The sequence below is a fragment of the Aricia agestis genome, chromosome 7, assembly GCF_905147365.1.
Source record: "Aricia agestis chromosome 7, ilAriAges1.1, whole genome shotgun sequence".
NCBI lineage: Eukaryota > Metazoa > Arthropoda > Insecta > Lepidoptera > Lycaenidae > Aricia > Aricia agestis.
This window is the reverse complement of record NC_056412.1, coordinates 12,997,098-13,012,265: the sequence shown is the minus strand read 5'-3', so window position 1 is coordinate 13,012,265 and position 15,168 is coordinate 12,997,098. Positions and strand designations below refer to the sequence as shown.

The window sequence follows — 15,168 nt, the reverse complement described above, 5'->3', positions numbered from 1 at the left end:
CCGCCAAACAACTTAAAAAAGTAATGAAACAATATTTACTGACTTTAAGTTTAAATAATTCCTACTGACTTTAAGTTTAAATAATTCCTAAGTTTAAAGTGATTTTTTAGTCCATAATTGTTGTCAAGGTGTGTCGGGGGACCGGTAATGTAGATGTTTGATTTCACATAACATTATAGTTTAAGGGTCTGCTGTTGGCGGTCCCCTGACAACAATTATGGACTAAAAATCACTTTACACTTAGGAATTATTTAACCCTAGAACCGTACCCTGGGGTACAAATGAAAAAATAAACAAAAATTTCGTTATACTTTTTTTACTTTTCGATGGTTTGTTTCGCGTGTCCGTCTCCGTGTATTTACGTTGGGCGGGGTGACATGACGTGCTAATACCTCAGTAGGGCGACGGTCCTGCTTGCAAGTGGAAGCGGCACATAGCTTGTGGGGTACTTCAGTACCCCAGGGTACTTTAAACGTAAGTATTATTGTTTGAACATTTTCATCGTTTTGTTGTTTTTTAGGGTTCCGTAGCCAAATGGCAAAAAACGGAACTCTTATAGATTCGTCATGTCTGTCTGTCTGTCTGTCTGTCTGTCTGTCCGTCCGTATGTCACAGCCACTTTTCTCCGAAACTATAAGAGCTTAGATACAATTGAAACTTGGTAAGTAGATGTAGTCTGTGAACCGCTTTAAGATTTTGATACAAAAATGGAAAAATTATTAAAAATTTTAGGGGTCCCCATAGATACAACTGAAACAAAAAAAATTTTTTTTCATCTAACCTATGCGTGTGGGGATCTATGGATATGTCTAGGAAAAATCATATTGAGGTTTCCAATATCATTTTTTTCTAACCTGAATAGTTTGCAAGAGACACTCTTCCAAAGTGGTAAAATGTGTGTCGTCGTCCCCCCCTCTAACTTCTAAAGTAGGGGCATGATAAGTCTAAAAAAATATATGATGTACATTACTACAAAAACTACCAACGAAAATTGGTTCGAACGAGATCTAGCCAGTAGTTTTTTTTTATACGTCATAAATGGTAAACCTTAATTTCATTAAATCAACTGAAATATGAAAATAAATCAAAAACCTCTTAATTTCATAAAAATAAACCTTATTGCTGCTGCGGAACCCTTCATGGGCGAGTCCAACTCGCACTTGGGCGGTTTTTTTTTTGTTATTTGGGGGGCATGAATTTGAAGAAACCGACATAAAATTTACCGAGATCGGTCAAGCAGTTTTTATGTGATTGTGGGTTTATTTGTTTTTGATGCCATTATAGGATTGTTTATGCACTCCTAACTTATTTTCTTTTTTTCAGACAGCGTCTAGACGTAATTTGAGTGAAAATCAAATAGACAATATTCTTCTGGAATCGGAAGATGGTGAAGATCTATTTTTAGGTAAGACATCTGATGAAGAGCTGGATAAAGTTATCCAAGATTTTAACGATGACGTAATTTTATCTCAGAGTCCTCACTCTTTAGAAGTAGAGTCACCTCCTGATTCAGACGAAGAAATAGAAGAAGTATCTTTGCAGTTCAGTTCTAATGCGTAACCAGTCACTGTCCTCACTCCTCAGCGTTCCAGATATTTTACGTGGTAGAGGTAGAAAAAAACAGAAAAGCAGTCATACCTACAGTGTGTCGCGTAAAACTCGCCGCTGGAGCCTCTGTGTGTTCTTTGGAATACTAAATAAGTAAATATTGTGGGGATCAATTCTATGATACTGTTACATTCTTCAGATGCTGCTAATAAGCATTTTTTCAAGAATAGGCGCACTTACCTGAAGATTCTCGCTTTTGATTTCATAAAACCGCACCTAGATGACAGATTTCAATACCGAACTTAGCCAAAGTATCTACAAATAAGTATTGGTGATATACTGGGGAAAAAACGCCCAACGCCTTCTATAGCATCTCCTAATTCCAAATCTGGAAGGTGTTTTGTCTTCCCGTGGTCCAAAGACCGCAAATCACGTACGCAATGTGAGACGTGCAAAACTTTCATTTGTACTGTGTTGTACTGTTCACCAGAACAAAATATGCCAAAATTGTTTTGTAATACCTAGATAATACCTAATTAATGCGATTTAATTATGTTTAGAAAGACTGAGATTAATGTTAAAAATTATATGTAAGTTGATTTAAAAATAAAAACTTTAATATCTTTTTAAAATGTGTTATTATTGTTGGAGTGCACTACTACCCCAGGGTACCGTTAGATAATTTCGGTTAGTTAGGTTCTAGGGACTTAAAGTCAGTAAATATTATTTCATTACTTTTTAAAGTTCTTTGGCGGGGGTTTTGTTTTTAGTATTTGTTGTTGTAGCGGCACCAGAAATAGATAACCGGTGAAAATTTCAGAAGTCTACCTATAGCGGTTCTTGAGTTACAGCCTGGAGACAGACAGACAGACAGACAGACAGACTGACGGACGGACAGACATCGAAGTCTCAGTAATAGGGTCCCGTTTTTACCCTTTGCGTACGAAACCCTAAAAACAGCAAGCAGCTTTGAACAGTTTCTTCAATACATAATACTTAGATATTTTTGTTATTATTTTGTTCTATATAAGATCTTGTCCCCGGGCCGGGGTGCAGCTATAGCATTAATTTTATAATAAAACACATGCTTAAATTTTATTACTTAACTCTATTTTTATCCTACCTGCTGGCTGTAATTATTTAAATTATTAATTGGAATTTGGAGTTAAAACATTAACTATTCCACACCAATAGGGATATTTAGGTACAAAAAGGATATTATTTAGGTCATAGAAATTATTTGACCTATTAAAAATCTTTAAATAAACTACGACTAGAACCAAAACACACAAGTCGTTAACACGAATATCGGCGATTGACCGTGACCTCAAAGCCAATTTCAACTTTTGCCAACAAAAACGTATGCCTACTGTTTTTCAAATATTATTTTTAATAAAAAACAAGTTTTAGTCATTTGGTTTATTCATATTTGATTTTAGTCATGTTCAAGTAGTTATGAATTATGATAAGGTTAATTTGTATTGTAGTTGAGTAAACATCGAGAAAATAGGAACTCTTGAAAGGAAAATTGGCGCTTCGCTTCAATTTAAAAAAAAAATTAACTGTCCCAAAGAATAAAATTTTATACTCCTACTTATTCATTCCTGGGTAAGAAGGTAAATGGTAACCTATGCTGTCAAAGAAGGTAAATGGTAACCTATGCTGTCGAAGAAGGTAAATGGTAACCTATGCTGTCAAAGAAGGTAAATGGTAACCTATGCTGTCAAAGAAGGTAAATGGTAACCTATGCTGTCAAAGAAGGTAAATGGTAACCTATGCTGTCAAAGAAGGTAAATGGTAACATATGCTGTCAAAGAAGGTAAATGGTAACCTATGCTGTCAAAGAAGGTAAATGGTAACCTATGCTGTCAAAGAAGGTAAATGGTAACCTATGCTGTCAAAGAAGGTAAATGGTAACCTATGCTGTCAAAGAAGGTAAATGGTAACCTATGCTGTCAAAGAAGGTAAATGGTAACCTATGCTGTCAAAGAAGGTAAATGGTAACCTATGCTGTCAAAGAAGGTAAATGGTAACCTATGCTATCAAAGAAAAGCCCTGTTAAGTACCTGTAAATTGTATTTCCAACTAGATGACACTCGCAACTCCGCCACTTGCGCCAAAATTCCGTTCATTTTCACAGAACGCATTCATCAACATTTTTGAAAACAAATAAGCTGATATCTATAGTATGTGGATAGAAGGGTAAGTAATTTTTATTTAATGAATTATGGCCTGCAGCTGTCTCTATTTTTTATATGTGCTATGTTATTCTTACGAATTTTTTTTGTAAGTTTACGCCGTTCCGCATTTAAAATATGAGAAAGGATTTTATACTTTTTGTAAATATTTTTTTTACCAAGATATCGCTAAAACTCTTTTACAGCTCACACCTATATTTATTATTGATCTGGGGCTTTGACCTATGGAGTGGCCTGTGGGCTATTAGTCCACACAGTTACCATTATACAAGGAGTTAGAACGACAACCGCTTATCTGGTACAAGAGGTTGTCGATAAGGTGCGCGAGCGCAACCAGTCAGTACCGTGTTCGTCGCCGGCACAACCGCAACCCGCGCGTACGTCTCGCCGGTTTCCGCGATTTATCGAAATATAAACACTACTAGTTAATTGCTTGCTATGAACAACGATCGGTGTTTATCAAACAGCTCCGTGTTGATCGATTTTACCTCAACCCGTGTATTGGTTTAAGTTCGGTGAGTAATTTTGTGCTCGTGTCGTGCTGTTTGTTTAGCGTAATAGAGTTCCCATAATCGTAAGTAAATTCACACGATAACTAGCCAGTAGCTTGCTAGGGAAAACCTACAGAAGTGTATTTCATATCTACCTAGTGCCTGATCTGTGGTAACAAGACGCATCAAGAACACTGAACAATACCGTGAGAATGAGAAAATAAACGTCGCACACATATTTTTATTGACGGTAAGGGTGAAGCCAAACGAGCGTAATTTTGTGAGTCGTGAGTCGCAGAATTTCGGTCGCGTAAATTATTTTTCGTACAAATCATGACTCACAAAATTACGCTCGTGTGAATCAAACAGGACTTTTGTATGAAACTGAATGCAGCAGAATTTCTGTCAGCCGAAATTCTGCGACTCACAACTCACAAATTACGCTCGTTTGGCTTCACCCTTAAATGCAAAAATAAAGCCTTCTCATTTCCTATATTATCGTGTGTGTACGTGCGCGGCGGACCGTGAATAGTACCATTATTTTCACTTACGATATTATACATCTCACATTGTAACTTTCTTTTACAATCCGACCGGAAGAGTGAGTACCTACCAGCAGCCGCGAGATCGCTCTCACTAAGCCTAAAACAACTTTTTGCGTGATTCTCGCCGCCTTTTCTAAACAACTCTACCATAGTAAAAGGCTTTGACTATGACTCTACAGTTACGTCTAGAAAATATTAACTTATGCTTATGAATAAGTATCTATATAAATGTTGTAACTTCACGTAGAAATTATATGTGCTTCTTTTGGCGGTAGATTTTTTTTTAAATATCGACTTTGGCATTTTCAAAAAAATGTGTACCCCTGGTTTTTACCTTGTCCCTTGACTTCGCTACAGATTATTTGTAAAAAATTACATACTAACATTTTGTAATTTTAATGTAGGAGCAAAAACAAGTTTTCTTTTATTAAAATACATTCACGTTTGTATAAAATTTTATTTAGTATGAGATTTATAAGGGTTTTTAAGTACCGAAACCTATTAAATTCACCTGTCCCCTTCCCAGAAGTTGTAACAAAATCTTTAATAACTATTTTTTTTCTTAAAGTAAGTTACTTAAAAAACATATGTTAGATTCCTAAATACTTAATGTATCAATTGAATGTCTTGTTATTGAAAAATCTAACATAATTTAACTACAAATTAATTAAAATTATAATCATGAAAAAACAACCCGACCGGAATGTTCGGTTTAGTGACCGTTTTTTTTAGTTTTATAAACATACTACAAAAATATTTTCGGCACTAAATGATAGTACTATATTTCATTGTACATCGAGACACTTCAATTTGAATTTAGTAGTTAAAAATCTGCTACAAGACGCGGACGCAGGTTGGATGGTTCTTCAGGAACGGTTTATTTGTTCAGATAAGTGACCATATTTTGTAAGCATTATTATACTTTCTCCAACTGTTTTTACTGTTGACACGTTGCAAAATTAGCTTAGTATTTAGTATAAATAATGAAATTGTGATAACTATTATCGGTTATTTACAAACACTTTAAAAGTAAAAGAAAGTAATATTACGTGACTTCCGACTTGTGACTTTTCGTATGGTCACATATAATGGAACGGACAAGTCACAACAGGCGGAAAGCATAAGGCTTAGTTCACATTTTAAATAAATTATTTTTTTATTCAAAGATTTTATTAAGAAAATTGGAGATTTTTAAACTGGTACGATTAACGTACAAATATATTTTTTATTACTTATGTGTTAAGGTGACGCCGCGTTAAAGTAAAAAACCGTTTTGGATATGTTTTAGATTGCTAGTTTTCTATGAAAGGCCGGCCCGGCCTCTCACAGAAAACAAGCAATGGAACAGCAAAAAATGGAAAGGGCGTAAGCGACAAAATAGTTTTGTCGCGTAATTTAAAAACCATAAATACATTTCATATAAGCTATGGGCAAATTAAAGTGTATGCTTGAACCAATCCATGTACATTTTTGGAAGCTTCCACTCACTCTCCTCTGCTGGAAAAATAGGAATCCTTTTTTTTACACAGGTCTATTTGATTGATTATTCTGTGTTATAAAAGTTGACCAATCGTGTTATGCTATGGGTAAATCAAAGACAAAGACATTGAAAAATCGATATCGCTACAACCAAATTATCAAGGCGTCGCCTTTACTTAACAATAACAAATATTTAAAATTTAAGTACCTAAAAGTTTTATTTTTTAAATAATTTTGATTTTATTTTCACTACTTTTCTATCAGTAAAGTTGAAAATCATTTTGGGTCATTGATATTTTTAGATTTATAATAACTAGACATCGGATTATATGCATTTGCATACTTGCATATGCAAATTAGGGTTGCTGAGGATTCCTCTTCCGCTTCCTCATAATGAGGAAGTTCCGCAATATTTTAGGTTCCTCATCCGTTACCGCATCCTCATAAATAAAAATAAAAAAATCCTCTTCCGCTATCGCTTCCTCAAAATTTAAGAGGAATTTATGAGGAATTTCACTGCGCATGCGCGTCGCGTATCCAATCATGGCAACGCACACGCCAGAGGGCGAGAATTGTATCATTCACTCATCTTAATAAAAACGGGACCCTTTTACTGAGACTTCGATGTCTGTCCGTCTGTCTGTCTGTCTCCAAGCTTTATCTCAAGAACGGCTATAGCTAGCCTTCTGAAATTTTCACAGATTGTGTATTTTTGTTGCCGCTATAACAACAAATACTAAAAACAAAATTAAATTAATACTTAAGGGGGGCTCCCATACAACAAACTTGATTTTTTTGGCCTTTTTTGCTCGTAATCAAAAATGGCAATAGGTACTCACTTGAAATTTTCACAAAGTCCTTAATTGTATGTGTACTTTAATGATTTATAATAAAATAAAAAAAAAATTAAGGGGGGCTCCCATACAAAAAACACAATTTTTGGCCTATTTTTTCTCTATATCGGTACGGAACCCTTCGTGCGCGAGTCCGACTCGCACTTAGCCGATTATTTTTGTGTGCGTGTGTTGTGTATGTTACTGAGCTCCTCTTAACTGCTGGACCGATTTTGATGATTCTTTATTCTGTGTTTTGAGAACGGTATAGATTCATAGTTTGGTCCACTGGAAAATACCCTTTTAATTATTTTTTGTGTAATGTATGTACCTAGTTATGTACAGACTGCACAAAGGCTTTTGGTTTGGGTCCGCTAGTATTTATAATTTCCTATCATTCTATTCCTCATCCTCTTCCTCATCCGCATCCTCTTCCTCAAAAAATATCCTCTTCCTCATCCGCATCCTCTAAATTTGCGAGTGACAATTCCTCTTCCTCCTCCTCTTCCTCATAATCACTTCCTCAACAACCCTAATGCAAATGCATATTATAATGTCACTTTTTAGGCGATAGTGCATATTTTGGCAATTTTGCATATTTCGGTAGTTTAACTTCCATGGGCATTAAGATTGCAATCGGAAAATGTTGGTAGAAAATTATTATTGGCGTATAATAAATAAATAAAAAGTCTTTATTTGAAGAAATTAAAAATCCTGGATTTTATGAAATTATAAAAATTGGCGCTTTTATTAATGTCACTACCGGAAAAGTCTTCAAAAAAATAATAAATTTTAATATTAAGTGACTTTTGATTGTGCATATTTTGTGCATATTTCGACCATTTTTCGTGCATATTTGCATGGATATTTCGGCACTTTGATCGTGCATATAATCCGATGTCATTAATAACTTAGGAATTCGTAGACATGTGAACACATCTTTATGATTATGAGATGTTCGTCCCTGTAATTAATGAAGTTAAATCTATGAAATCAAAGAATTTTTTACTTTTATAAGTAGTGCAACAATAAAAATGTTTAAATAAAAGGTTTTTGTGCTATAAAAACTTCTTTAAATATGTTATATATTACTTACTCATGTAAAAAAATGAAAAATAACCTAGTGGGTAGGTCACATAGTCACACTATGGATTAAAAATAATTGCTACTCTTGTTGATCCTTGAAATTATCAAAAATTTTTTTAATAAACAATTAAATATGCATATCACTAGATTAAATAAACGAAGAAATCCATTTATTGCTGTATTTTTTTGTATTAAATTATATTTTACATTTAGTCGCACAACGGAATCTTTTTCGTCGAAAATTCGATTTTGTTTCAATAATATCAGAATAATATAACGTTTTCAGCGTTCTTTTTAACTTATTCCATTAGTTCAATAGTTTTCCTTGTATATGACATTCAAATAAAGGTAAATAAATGACCTTAAAAAATATAGACATATTTTTGCAAGGGTACACGTTTTTTTGAAAATGCCCAAAAAAAAAAAGTTAATTAAATACAAGAACATACTATTTATAATATTACACTTGCACTAGGAAAATTTCGAATAATAAGGGCCGGTTTGCTTAAGTACTTAATTATTATATTTTTTTTATGAAATAAGGGGGCAAACGAGCAAACGGGTCACCTGATGGAAAGCAACTTCCGTCGCCCATGGACACTCGCAGTATCAGAAGAGCTGCAGGTGCGTTGCCGGCCTTTTAAGAGGAAATAGGGTAATAGGGGACGGTAGGGACGGGAATAGGGGAGGGTAGGGAGGGGGAAAGGGGAGGGTAGGGAAGGAAATAGGAGAGGGTAGGGAAAATATGTTAATCTTTTAAAATCTAGTCAATTATTTAATGTTGTTATTAATTATTATTATTACTTATTTATGTTTACAAACAATCGGTCTCAAACTCGCAACCTCTGAATTTAGGCATTCCAACACCCAGCTAATAAAAATCTTGCAATAGACGTTGTGTAAAAATAAAGTAGGTAGATAATACCGCCATACTAGGTTAGATTACATAAACAGATAATATGTAATCGATTGTAAATTTATTATTTTCTCATAGCGACGAGTCCTAAGTCCTAACTCTAGTGTGACGTCATTGCAATTTTACTTCGTCGACCTCCCCCCCCCCCCCGCCTCTACGTGTGACTTATATATATACTTCATGGATGACCCCTAATAGGTAAATGTCGAATTGAGGGTTATGTTATAATTATGCTTTTAAAATCCTCAAAAATATTCAAAAAGTTACAAAAATATTTTTTATTAAGCATTGTACGTGTGATGAAACTCAGCAAACTCATTAATTATTTTTATTTACTTATCGCTAGATACTCGTATGTATATCGCTAGATAAGACTGAAAAATACCTTATATAATAATATTAACTGTAAAGCAAAATGCAACTTTGCTATGACTAATATTGCAGGCACTTTTGCACAAAATTAAAATCGCGATTATATTCTCAAGCTACACCGAAGCATAATTATTATTATTATAAGATCCTGAGCGTTTTTTTTCATAGGTAGTTATAAAGCTGAAATATTATCGGCATAAAATATTGCAATATAATACGTGCGGAAACTGCATACTTTTCGAAAAAAAATTTAAATCGATTTTTTTATTTCCTCTAAACTGTTACCAATTTTTATTTAAAAAAAATGCCATAAGAGTTCAAAATTGAATGGCACATCAAACTAGGAAAAATATTTCTAAAAAAACAATAACGAATTAAATAATATCCATACTAATATTATAAATGCGAAAGTATCTCTGTCTGTCTGTCTGTCTGTCTGTCTGTCTGTCTGTCTGTCTTGCTTTCACGCCAAAACTACTGAACCGATTGCAATGAAATTTTGTATACAGTTATTCTAGAGTCTGAGAAAGGACATAGGCTACATTTTGATGTGGGAAAATATCTTATTTCCATGAAAATTTCGATGAAAATGAATTCGCATTGCGCGTGGCCAGCGCTCATTCCGGGGGTCCTGGGTTCGAGTCCCGCAGGCGGAACAAAAAGTTTTCAATGTTCCTGGGTCTTGGATGTGTATTAAAATAAAATTTAAAAAATCTTAAACATATTTTATGTTTAATACTAGCTGTTGCCCGCGACTTCGTCTGCGTGGACTTTAGTTTATAGCGCGCGGTGTCAACAAAATTTGTGTCAAATTTAAAAACTTTTTAAAACCCTGGTAAGTGGTACCCCTCTTAGGGCCGCGCTACACCGGAATGGCAGCGCTGAAAGTGCTCGCCTCGCCGCTGCCATTCCGGTGTAGCGCGGCCCTTAATTAATCAAAATACCCAAAAACAGCTGTTCAGTGTGCACATACTCTATACTAATATTATAAATGCGAAAGTATCTCTGTCTGTCTGTCTGTCTGTCAGTCTCGCTTTCACGCCAAACGCCAAAACTTCCGAACCGATTGTAATGAAATTTTGTATACAGATAGTCTAAAGCCTGAGAACGGACATAGGCTACTTTTTTACTGGAAAAAAGGGTTGTAAGGGGGTGAAAATGCGTAAATTTGTTCAAATTAAGTTAGTTCCAACAATTCATAATAGATGGCGCCGTGCGTCTTCTACATCGCGCTGACGCTTGCTCAAAAGTCTTTCTATAAGACGTGGTATCATCTTTTTAAGTTTCGATTTTTTCGATTGTTATATCTATTCTACGGTATTAAATAACTCAGTACTTTATCTGTGCAGTGACGTAACCTTAAATCTATCAATGATAAATAGTTTATGGGTAAAGTTGTGTAATTGGAGGGCTAAATAAGCTTTAAAATTTGGCATAAAAATAAAGTTTAATATAAAAAAATGAAATACTTATTGTGTGCACACTGCACAGCTGTATTGATTTAAGGGGTACCAGGGTTTTTTTATAAAAGCTTTTGACACCAATTTTGTTGACATCGCGCGCTATAAACTGAAGTCCACGCGGACGAAGTCGCGGGCAACAGCTAGTACTTATATATTTTCATTTCTCAGTCCCTCCGAAATAGCGTATTTTTTTCTCGAAAACTGACCATATTTGAAAAGGGGTTACTTCTAGCACAGAAATCAGAATAGATAATTGCTTCTAGACAATTGCTCAGTTTATCTAACTACATCAATCTATGGGGTCAGTTAAAAATATCCGATCCGAAGGGTCTTTGGAACACTGTAGTGCTTTAAAAATTAGAAAAAGGTAAACCGTAACTGACAACAGTTATCAGACGTTCTTTTTCGTTTATTTTCCTGTTTATTTCATTAAACATATTTTATTCCAACTTCATTAAACATCTTTTATTCCAAGTGAGGCGATTTCCAATTGATGAACACAGATGAAAAAAAAATGCCATAAATATATTCAAATTTCAAAGAAAATGATGCATATTTTATTCAAATGAATTGTTAATTTCAATTAACACGTAGTATATTTCATCTGAGTAAACTGTCTGGTTACCATCCTTACCTACACACCTATTTGGTTTCTTCTACTATACCTCTTCTACTATACTATCAGAGAAGTTGACTCATAGGCAGATGGCGGACCTACGTAATTTGGTCGCGTTATGTCAAACTCATCCGACAGATCACAGTTAACATTGAATTGACATAATCCGACCAATTGACATAGGTCCGTTAACTGCATATGAATCTGCATTTATGAAGTAACCATTTTCTTATATTATAATGATCATAAGCTACATTTACACTGTCCAGCAAAAAATATAAACACGAACAAATGCCAACAACATTTTGGCAGTCATCAATAGTATGAGATCAACGCCCTACGGCCTACTCACATTATAGTATAAATATCTCGTCTGTCTGTCTGAATCATTATCAAAATTAAAGTGTCACGTTCTGTATGTATGTCTTGTCTTGTATTTTTATCTACAATACACCAATTTGCGTCTTTTTAAACGTAGTTTTAAGCAAACAACGCATAAATAAAAAGCAGTTAGAGCATATTAATTTAACATTTGAAAACTTTAAAAATTCGTATTAAAATTAAATATTATTATTTTAACTACATAAAAATAATTATAATTAATGAATAAGTGATAAACATACACAGCATTCCAATGATCGTCTACAAAAATAACAGTCGACAGTACAGCTCTACACTGTCAGTAGGTCAATACTCAATAGGTATCGAGTTGGCCCATTTAACCACTAGGGCGGACAAGTTTTTGTAATGCAAGTGAAATGAAAAGTTACGGATCTTATAGACAACTTCGACGTCAAACTACTTATTAGAATATAATGTTTATACTTTGCGTTATATTTTAATCACGAGTGTAAAATATACATGACAAGTAGTAAAGACAAAGTTGCAGTCCTTTAAAACACGTGTATCGTAAAATTCAAATTATAATCTAATAATAATATTATGATTATTATAACGTCTGTACTTGTAAGTAACGCGACGACGTGTAAATTTTAATACAACTGAAAACGATTTATATCTGATAGAGTTCATGTAGCGATCCAGCCATAACCGCATAAACAAACAAAAACTTGCGCGAATGAAAGCTTCTGAGGGCTTAGTCAAAAATGCATTCGCTGATTTCGATACCAAATATCAATCCTCTCAACCCCCAAGCGGTCGGATTCGACCGCGATAACAATAGAATACAATAGAATTTCCAAGAATCCGCGATCGAGGGATGGGCCTGTCCACTTCTCCACGTTACGAGTCCCACCTACTCACCAATTTTCATGAAAATCGATGGAGGTTCAACGAAATCGGAGGTGAAATCCTTCAGTGACTCCACTACTGGTAGTTTGTGGAAAGTATCGAAAACTCTTTATTAGTTTTCAATAAAAATCGGCCAAGTGCGAGTCGGACTCGCGCACGAAGGGTTCCGTACCATTATAGAGCAAAACTAGGCCAAAAATTGTGTTTTTGTATGGGAGCCCCCTTAATTTTTTATTTTATTTTAATCCATACTAATATTATAAATGCGAAAGTATCTCTGTCTGTCTGTCTGTGTGTCTGTCTCGCTTTCACGCCAAAACTACTGAACCGATTGCAATGAAATTTTGTACACAGTTATTCTAGAGTCTGAGAAAGGACATAGGCTACATTTTGATGTGGGAAAATATCTTATTTCCATGAAAATATCGATGAAAATTTATTCGCATTGCGCGTGGCCAGCGCTCATCCCGGGGGTCCTGGGTTCGAGTCCCGCAGGCGGAACAAAAAGTTTTCAATGTTACTGGGTCTTGGATGTGTATTAAAATAATATTTCAAAAATCTTAAAAATATTTTATGTATAATATTATAAAAAATCCAGAAATATATCGATGCAATGAACATTTTAGTTCTAATACAATTCAACAGATGGCGTTTTATTTTTTACTTCATTGTAACAGAACTAATCATACTTATTAGTTATTATGTTTTTGTTTATAGTTTTTAATACGTTAGAATATTATGTTTAATAATATTATCACTTGGTATAATAATAATCAATCTATCTTATCTTATTTAATTCCTACTGCATTTCTAATATACGGTACCTATGTGACAAGTTGACAGCAGAAGGCGCTCGAAAATAAAGGAGTTCGAGTGTACCGTGTTGGCCTATATTCCATCCAGAAAATATAATATTATCAATGCAATCAACATTTTAATTCTAATATATGAAAACAGATGGCGTTTTATTTTTTACTTCATTATTGTAACAGAACTAATCATACCCACTTTATTATATATTGTTTTTATTCATAACTAGCTGTTGCTCGCGACTTCGTCCGCGTGGACTTTAGTTTATAGCGCGCGGTGTCAACACAATTTGTGTCAAATTTAAAAACTTTTTAAAACCCTGGTAAGTGGTACCCCTCTTAGGGCCGCGTTACACCGGAATGGTAGCGCTGAAAGTGCTCGCCTCGCCGCTGCCATTTCGGTGTAGCGCGGCCCTTAATTAATCAAAATACCCAAAACCAGCAGTGTGCACATAATCTATACTAATATTATAAATGTGAAAGTATCTCTGTCTGTCTGTCTGTCAGTCTCGCTTTCACGCCAAACGCCAAAACTACCGAACCGATTGTAATGAAATTTTGTATACAGATAGTCTAAAGCCTGAGAAAGGACATAGGCTACTTTTTTACTGGAAAAAAGGGTTGTAAGGGGGTGAAAATGCATAAATTTGTTCAAATTAAGTTAGTTCCAAAAATTCATAATAGATGGCGCCGTGCGTCTTCTACATCGCGCTGACGCTTGCTCAAAAGTCTTTCTATAAGACGTGGTATCATCTTACATTTAAGTTTAGATTTTTTTCGATTGTTATATCTATTCTACGGTATTATACGTGGGAGAGCCATGCTTCGGCACGAATGGGCCGGCTCGACCGGATAAATACCACGTTCTCACAGAAAACCGGCGTGAAACAGCGCTTGCGCTGTGTTTCGCCGAGTGAGTGAGTTTACCGGAGGCCCAATCCCCTAACCCCTACCCTATTCCCTTCCCTACCCTCAACTATTCCCTTCCCTTCCCTTCCCTACCCTCCCCTAAACAGCGCTTGCGCTGTGTTTCGCCGAGTGAGTGAGTTTACCGGAGGCCCAATCCCCTAACCCCTACCCTATTCCCTTCCCTACCCTCAACTATTCCCTTCCCTTCCCTTCCCTACCCTCCCCTATTACCCTATTCCCTCTTAAAAGGCCGGCAACGCACTTGCAGCTCTTCTGATGCTGCGAATGTCCATGGGCGACGGAAGTTGCTTTCCATCAGGTGACCCGTTTGCTCGTTTGCCCCCTTATTTCATAAAAAAAAAATTTAAATAACTCGGTACTTTATCTGTGCAGTGACGTAACCTTAAACCTATCAATGATAAATAGTTTATGGGTAAGGCTGCGTTTCCACTGAAAGCTCCGCTCCGCTTCAGTGGAAACGCAGCCTAAAGTTGTGTAATTGGGGGGCTAAATAAGCTTTAAAATTTGGCATAAAATATAAAAATTAATATAAAAAAAAGAAATACTTATTGTGTGCACACTGCACAACTGTATTGATTTAAGGGGTACCAGGGTTTTTTTTATAAAAGCTTTTGACACCAATTTTGTTGAC

General features: G+C 35.1%; 1 protein-coding gene across 2 annotated transcripts in view; it reads left to right on the top strand.

The window, feature by feature from the left end:
• The first annotated feature begins 4,103 nt into the window (after positions 1–4,103).
• LOC121728942 (zinc transporter 1) overlaps positions 4,104–15,168 on the top strand; it is a 33,134-nt gene continuing 22,069 nt past the window's right edge. For both annotated transcript variants that reach the window (XR_006035893.1, XM_042117283.1), the window contains exon 1: positions 4,104–4,261. The gene's annotated coding sequence lies outside the window, so the exon portion shown is untranslated. The remainder of the gene's footprint in view (positions 4,262–15,168) is intronic.